A 9020-nucleotide genomic window follows, 5' to 3' on the forward strand; every position below is an offset into this window, starting at 1 on the left:
GTGTGTGTGCGTGTGTGTGTGTGTGTGTGTGTGTGTGTGTGATTATGATGATCAGCTGTACAAGGTGTGTGTGTGTCCAGCAGGGGTTTGTTCATAGTGCTGTTGTTTTCCTCTCTGCTTCTTCTCTCCCAGCATGCCTCTCCTCCGTCAGGACAGATGGCTCAGTTGCCTGCGATTTCTTCTCCTCCATGCCTGAGTGTGTGTGTGTGTGTGTGTTCTGCTTCGTGTCTCCTCTAATGGCTGCTGCTCAGTCATGATTTATCTTCAGAACTATATTTCCTCAGTGTTTGGGTCTCTAAGAGTGAGGCTCTGTATGTGCCAGTGTCAGACTTACAGTAAAGCGTTCATTACTGGAGTTATTCGCTGTGTGTTTGGTCTTCACTTACACACCTCCTGACAGAATCGCTAATAATATTTTTATAATTACATCCCAACATGATTCAGCAGAGCGTGAAGTATTACCACTGTTCATCATCTGCGTGAGGAGGAGGAGCAGGAGGAGGAGGAGCAGGAGGAGGAGGAGGAGGAGCAGGGAGGAGGAGGAGGAGCAGGAGGAGGAGGAGCGTCTGGAAGAGGAGAGGAGGAGCAGGATGAGGAGATCCTTAAACTGATTGACTAGAGGAGTGTGTTCTGTGGAGTGAGAGACTGAGGATCTTGATGCAGTCCCGCAGCTTCACACCAAGGTTATTATAGTTAACGAAAACGAACGAAAAAACGAAAACTAAAAACTGAAATAAAAATAAAAACGAGAGTTATTCAAAAAACTAGAACTGACTGAAACTGTGTTGTGTTCATACAAAACTAACTGAAACTAACTAAATCATAGCAGAAACCTCCTTCATTTTCGTCTCTGTAAATGTATTTAATACATAATCTTACTGTGCGCCTTTTAGGAGTAAATCTGTTTACGCGCTGCAGGTGTCTGACCCGTACGGCACCTCAGAGTCTCTTATCCTGCTGTGCCCAATAATGGGTTTTATTTCTGTATCGCGATCGCGATTGAATCTTTTAACCGGATCTTTTAAGTGAACCAGTTGAACTAGTTCACCTAATTGAACTGAATCATTTGAAATGTTTCGCGTCTCCAGTAAGCACTCATCCACAAATTACTTACTTTTTAACAAGCCTAATACCCCCTCTGACTCTAAATAATCCAATATATACTCTTATTCAGTTATTAGAACAGTGACGTTACACTCTGATCAAATCTGAGCGGTTAACCGATAAAACTGCGCATGCGTGATTCAGTGAACCGAGCACAAACAGTACATGACAGCCTGCTGTGACTGAACTAAACTTCAACAACTGCAGCGCGGGTAAACCGAGGGCTTACTGAGAGGATCTGGTGAAACGTAAGTTTATTTCATAACAGATAATCATAATGGAGTTTAAATTGGTGAATCATGCTTCAGTCGGGTTGCAAAACTTTACTGTAAGACATGTTTCAGATCATGGTGATGTTTAATTGACTGAAATGACTATTGCTGACTATATAATGTTGAGTCCTAACATCCGCGATACATATCTGAACTTCCCTTCACTACTGTGTATCTAACCTCAGAGCAGCCTTCACACATATTGTACTGAAGGCTGCTGTATTTGAGTTTGAGGATGGGTAGATGGTAGTGGGAGATGATAGTGTTCATGTGTCCTCTGAATACAGCTTTCAGAAAATGTGTGACTGAGCTATTATTATATAATATTTATCTTGATGATTTTGAGTCTTGCATCTAACAAATATCCTCATTTAGAAAAAAACTAAGACTAATACTGAAACTAATAAACACTAGTAAATCTGCCTCTAAAACTAATAAACACTAGTAAATCTGCCTCTAAAACTAATAAACACTAGTAAATCTGCCTCTAAAACTAATAAACACTAGTAAATCTGCCTCTAAAACTAATAAACACTAGTAAATCTGCCTCTAAAACTAATAAACACTAGTAAATCTGCCTCTAAAACTAATAATCACTAGTAAATCTGCCTCTAAAACTAATAAACACTAGTAAATCTGCCTCTAAAACTAATAAACACTAGTAAATCTGCCTCTAAAACTAATAAACACTAGTAAATCTGCCTCTAAAACTAATAAACACTAGTAAATCTGCCTCTAAAACTAATAAACACTAGTAAATCTGCCTCTAAAACTAATAATCACTAGTAAATCTGCCTCTAAAAAACTATAAACACTAGTAAATCTGCCTCTAAAACTAATAAACACTAGTAAATCTGCCTCTAAAACTAATAATCACTAGTAAATCTGCCTCTAAAACTAATAAACACTAGTAAATCTGCCTCTAAAACTAATAAACACTAGTAAATCTGCCTCTAAAACTAATAAACACTAGTAAATCTGCCTCTAAAACTAATAAACACTAGTAAATCTGCCTCTAAAACTAATTAAAACTCACTGAATTGAAAACAAAAAGTCAAAACGAAATAAAAACTAAAACTAGTGAAAAATCCAAAACGATTATGTGTGTGTGTTGTTCTGCTTCAGTAAAGCACACACAGATACACAAAAACAGACACACACACAGACACACCCTGATGAGTTTCCGTCTCCTCACACACCTGACTCTGCACACCAGACGATCCAATCAAAGCCTCAATTTATTGACTAATTACTTCAACAGCCTCAGTGTGTGTGTGTCTGTTTGTGTGCGCACCTGTGTTTGTTTGTGTGTGCCTTTGTGTGTGAGTGTTTGTGTGTGTTTCTGTTTGCTTGTGTGTGTGCCTGTGTGTGTTTGTTTTTGAGAGGGTGTGTGTATGTCTGAGTGTGAATGAGTGAGTGTTTGTGTGTGTAAGTGAGTGAGTGAGTGAGTGAGTGTGTGTGTGTGTGTGTGTGTGTGTGTGTGTGTGTGTGTGTGTGTGTGTGTGTGCGCGCCTGTGTGTGTGCTGCAGCTAATGAAGCGTGTCTCCGCTAATAACCGTATCGCTCATCTGTGTGCTCAGAGCTGCTGTAATCTGCGCTGACCGCTAATGAGTCCCTACACTGGAGGATTAACACAGAGGTGTGTGTTCAGGCCGCAGTAAACACACACACACACACACACACACACACATCATCATCCTGAATACACATGAGAACCCTCTGAAGTGTGTGTGTGTTTCCTCCAGAGCTCCTCCTGCTGGTGGTGTGCTGTATTGCTGATGGTCAGGGTCAGCTGTAGGCCTCAGTCAGACCTGATCAGTGTTCATCAGTCCAGCAGGATACACTCATCTCTGCAGTTTCCCGCCATTCCTCAGTTTCCATGGAGATTACAGGTGCAGCAGGTGATGGTCTTCAGACATGTGTTGTTGTGCTGGTGTTGAAAGTCTCTTCATATTCTGCCAGTGCTGATCACAGTAGATGATCTGATGTATTGATCAGTGTTTATATTGTGGGGGAGGCGGGACACTGACACATGCTCATCAGATTCAGTACTGACGGGTCGATAACCCCCAATATTCTGATCAGTAGCACAAACTGTCTGTCAGCAAATGGAGATTTGTGCATCCACTGAGATCCACTGTTGAAGTGTTTCTGTTAGACAGGTCATGTTCTGGGATGAATGGGTTATCTGCACAGAAGTGTTGTTCAGTTTTCAGAAGGTCCTCTTACAGCATCTATAATGTAGATTAATATTGCGTTTAACGACAGAACATCAGTAAACAGCACTATTCCCCCTGGCCTGCTTTACTGAGCTGAAGGTGCTTTAATATTCACATTGGGTCATTGTTGATCAATAACAGCCTGTGATGCGCTTCCTATACTGTTCACCGCTACTCTGATTATTTACTCTGTAATAGCATGTCAGTATGGCTCAGTAATGAGTGTAATTCCTGCACACCGCCAGCCAAACACTCAGCATACAGTAGTGGCTTTAGGACAGTGTGTGTGAGAGAGTGAGAGCAGCGATCCTCCATGGTAAATATTGCACATTATGATGAGTTCTGCTGCTACACAACTCTCTGCAACTCTCACATGGTCGCCCACTGAAGCTAAGCAGGGCTGAGCCCGGTCAGTACCTGGATGGGAGACCACATGGGAAAGCTAGGTTGCTGCTGGAAGTGGTGTTAGTGAGGCCAGCAGGGGGCGCTCAACCTGTGGTCTGTGTGGGTCCTAATGCCCCAGTATAGTGATGGGAATTCTATACTGCTCAGTGAGCGCCGTCTTTCGGATGAGACGTTAAACCGAGGTCCTGACTCTCTGTGCTCATTAAAAATCCCAGGATGTCCTTCGAAAAAGAGTAGGGGTTTAACCCCGGCATCCTGGCCAAGTCTGCCCACTGGCATCTGACCATCATGGCCTCCTAACCATCCCCATATCCTAATTGGCTTCATCACTCTGTCTCCTCTCCACCAATCAGCTGGTGTGTGGTGTGCGGTCTGGCGCAAAATGGCTGCCGTCGCGTCATCCAGGTGGATGCGGCACACTGGTGGTGGATGAGGAGAGCACCCCCCCCCCCCCATGTGTGAAGCGCTTTGAGTGCTCAGAAAAGCACTGTATTAATGTAAGGAATTATTATTATAATTATTATTATTATTATTATTATTAGATATAATACAGTTTCTCATTGCTGATTGTAGTGTTGTAAAGTACTGTAGAGTTTTCTAACTGGAGAATGACCAGAGATGTCCAAAGTAGGGCCAAACTTTGGCCCATTGCTGGGGTGTATAGCAACCGGGGGGACGGGGGGGATCCGTCCCCCTCACTTTTAGAGACAAACCATTAAGAAACAGGTGATTAATAATTATATGAATGTATGATCTCATACGGCCGTCCCACCACTTTTAAAATGCCCGCTACACCCCTGGCCCGTTATAACCTTTGGTTTTGCCCACCATCCCATCTGAGAATAGAGTGAGAATGCTGGAGAGGGTAGGGCCGAATGCCTTTAACACAGAGATCGTCATTTCTAATTTGACGTAACCTTTTTTGTTTTATTGCTGAGCTACAAAAATAAAACGCCGGTTTCAATTAAATGTGGTAAATGAATCTGATTTTTAAATGTAAATACAGTCGGCGCCAATAGCCTAGGGGTTGCGTCGACATATAGCGTGCAGGTGCTCGCCGCGACCTGAGTTCGATTCCCAGCTTGAGGTCCTTTGCCGATCCTTCCCCTCTCTCTGCTCCCTATGCTTTCCTGTCTGTAAATCTCCACTGTCCTGTCATTAAAGGTGAAAACCCCTAAAAAATGATTATATAAATAAAAAATATAAATACCAGTGATGGGAAGTTCAGATCATTTTACTGACTCGCACCTTTGAGCCTCCTTCATTGAGATGAGCGAATCTTTCTTCAAGTCAGTTCATTCCTTTCATTCTACTCGCCAAAATGTTACATATTGCTTCCAAACTCATCTACAACTAGCCCAGACTTTGACCACACTGCAAACAAGTCATACCTAGAGAAAGAGAAGAGGAACAAGAGAAAACAATCATTTATTGTTTACCTGCTCTTTTATCTGGGATTATTTCAGCTCTCCTCTTCTGACAGGTCTTCAAGTTCCAGTGCTTCATTCACGTCAATCAAATCAATCAATCAAAATCAAAATGAAAAGTTTATACCAATGACTGTCAGAGTAACTTTGAATGAAGGTATGTAAATAATTAAGTATGCTGATGATTCTGTTATTGTCAGTCACACAGACCCATATAAACTTAAAGCACTCAGTCTGAGCCGAAAGGAGCCATGATTAGTTCAGCTTTCAAGTCTTCTGGTTTTTGAGTCGTTCGTTCATCATGTGGGAGCATGTAAAGAGAGATTCAAACCCGAGGACTCGAGATGAACGGATCTTTTTCCGGCTCTAAATGCACATGATTGGCTTCTGTCTTTCACGTGATGAATGAACAACTCAAACCCAATAGAAGACTCATAATGAGTCCACCAGCACAATTGTGCGTGTGCGCAAATTAACGAATCTCTCCAAGAGGACTCCTCGTTCTCCAGTCATACAGAAGATTCGGTTAAAATGAACGAATTAGCCAAGAACGACCCATCACTAGTAAATACTGTCACTCGGCGGATGGAGAACTATGCTGAAGACATCAGTGAGCAAATCCAAGCAAAAACTAGTGTACCTCCATTCTGAATAAACGAGATAGCTTTTGTTTTTACTGTAATCAGTTCAATATGATGTGAAACAAAATGATGTATTAGAAATATTATTACAGAAATTAGGAAATTACCCATGGCTACTGGACTAGGTTTGGCTCATCAGGTTTGGTTTTTGGTCCTTCATTAGAAAGAGTTTTGGGCACCCCTGGTCTAGTGGGTTGTCGAGTGCCATCTTCACAGTGCACGTTCGTCATTTCAGGAGGCGTGGCTTTGCATGGCAGGGGAGGGACTATGTTTCAAAGATGTTATGCTAACGGTTAGCATTTCAGCAGATCACCTGATGCACCTTTACCTATCATCACCGGTTTGAGGTTTAGTCTTCATCATTATTGTGTGTTTGAGGGTCACAGTGAGATTAGAATACAGTGTTGTAGATGTCAGTCTTCAGGATATCTATAATCTAGAGTCTCCTAAACTAGACTAAACTCACATGTAGAGGGTATAACCCTGACATCTGCAGTTCATCTGTTCCTCCTAAATGATTTCTCCTGTCGTCTCATCATGCTTCAGTTTCTCATCAAATCTTCTGACCAATCAGATGCTCTCTAGTGTCTGACATGCCCCGCCCCCTTCTCATTGGCTGTTCATTTGATGCTCTTAAGCACGACCCCTCTCACTGGCAGAGCTGAGAGAAAAACAACACACTATTGGCTGATTTTATTAAAAGGGGAGGAGCTTATCTATACCCCACCCTCTCTTCATGTTTAGTTGAGATTAAGTCAAACAGCCAATAAAACTGCAGATTTCAGAGCGCTTCACAAGAGCTTTAAGGGCCACATGAAATCTAATTTTACAGTGTTTATTTAGCTTCAGATAATATAATTAATATAATTAATCTGTGCTTGTTAATCCACTGACATGTTTTTATGAACCAGAGTCTGATCTTCTGCTCCTGACGCTCCTGTTGATAGCAAGCCAAGGGTATCCATAGCAACTGCATATTCATATTCTTAGCCACGCCCCTCTTACTCTTAGTTAGCTATGAGGTAATGATGCACAAAAAGAAAGCCCCGCCCCCTAATCAATATTCACTTTCAAATCAGCATACTGAAATAAAACAGTCATAATCACCGGTAATGTGCTGATATTGACTCCAGTTTAACTCTATTTTATTCAGTATTTTACACAGTATAACAGTAATGTAAGGAGTATTATTCAACAATAAAACAATATTTTATTCAGTATAACTGTGTTTTATCCCCAGTCCTCTGGGTTTTGTTGCCTTATCTTTCTGAATCCTCATCCTGTTCAGCATTTGTTGTTATGTTTAATCTAATCTAATCTAATTGAATTATTGTTGTTGTTCTAATAACCTGTGTAATGCTACTAAAGTATCAGTGCTTAATATTAGATTAGCGTCTCAGAGCTTCAGTCCTGCAGGGCCTGTGGTGCCGGAATATTAATTTCTGTAAGGAATGACCTTTGCAGATGAAGAAGAGCTGAAATCAGAGTTGTGAGTGTGTAAATGCCACTGCAGATTTATTTCTGGTCATTTAGCATGCAGGATGTGTGTGTTTGAGCACAGCGTCTGAGCTGGAGATGTGTGTCTGCTGTTATTTTAGCAGCTTCAGCAGTTCTGATGTAAGAATATAATCAAGCGCTCTGCGGGAACTCCACTGTTTCCTCTTTAGCGGTGGAGCTTTTCTTCTTTGTGTTGACAAGCCTTTAATGGCAGATAACTGCTCCACACGAGTCCATTACTGACGCCCAACACCGCATCAGTGTGTTTACACAGACCCCGAATAAAAGCAGAGCATCAGCGGACCATAATCAGGGTGAGTGGAGGAGCTCAGACCAATCCCACACTCAGAGATTCACTGATTCACTGTGAGAGATCCATATAAGTTCACCTCATTACTTTACAGTACACGTGAAATCAAACTAGCCATACTGATGTAGTGAGCTCGCATTGCTAAGTCTGTGCTGATCAATTCATCTGTGCGGGACATCAACAACAAAAACAGTTTGCCTAGTTTCAGCTTAGTCCCTTTATTAATCAAGGGTTGCCACAGCGGAATGAACCGCCAACTATTCCAGCATATACACAGCGGATGCCCTTGCAGCCGCAACCCATTACTGGGAAAGGATATATATATATATATATATATCAGATGTGTTGGTGGTATAGTGGTGAGCATAGCTGCCTTCCAAGCAGTTGACCAGGGTTCGATTCCCGGCCAACGCAGAAACCTTTTTACTGCACATACCCACTGCACATGGACATTTGTAATTATGTTTATCCTGTACATATATTCATTTATTGTAAATCTCTGTTCATAGCTAATACACCTGTATATAATGTTAATAGTACATCCATCTGTAAATATCACCATAGTTTCTCTATAACTGCACTTTATAACTCAGTGTTTCCCAACCCTGTTCCTGGAGGCACACCAACAGTACATATTTTGGATGTCTCCGTTTTCTGACCCATTAACTTCAGGTGTTGGAGTCTCTTCTGATGTTATGATAAGTTGATTCAGGTGTGTTTAATTAGGGAGAGGTTGAAAATGTGTACTGTTGGTGTGTCTTCAGGAACAGGGTTGGGAAACACTGTTATAACTTATACCTGTATCCTGCACTGGCTGCTATTGCACTGCTGGTTAGACCGAAACTGCATTTCGTAGCCTTGTACTTGTACATGTGTAATAAAGTTGAATCTAATCTAATCTAATCTAATCTAATTTCAGCTGATCTGCACATCTCTAGTGTCTAATGTTTCTGTTTAGAGTCCAGGAGCTGTGTAATATTCAGGATAAAGCACATCCAGCCGGTTGATTTCTCAATCAGCAGAACACCCTGCTGATGTGCTGTATCTCTCACACATGCTGGTGATCCTGCAGTGTTACAGCTGTAAGCCGTATGAGTCTGTGATAGAAACACACTACACTCTTGGCTGTTCTTAAAAAGGGGAGG

At 41.7% G+C, this 9020-nt stretch overlaps 1 non-coding gene across 1 annotated transcript; it reads left to right on the forward strand.

Annotated features, from left to right (window-relative positions):
* The first annotated feature begins 8217 nt into the window (after positions 1 to 8217).
* Positions 8218 to 8289, forward strand: trnag-ucc (transfer RNA glycine (anticodon UCC)). Its single transcript has one exon. It is a non-coding gene; the product is annotated as a tRNA-Gly (tRNA).
* Positions 8290 to 9020: the final 731 nt, after the last annotated feature.

The sequence above is a fragment of the Danio aesculapii genome, chromosome 14 (genome assembly GCF_903798145.1).
Source record: "Danio aesculapii chromosome 14, fDanAes4.1, whole genome shotgun sequence".
NCBI classification, from domain to species: Eukaryota; Metazoa; Chordata; class Actinopteri; order Cypriniformes; family Danionidae; genus Danio; species Danio aesculapii.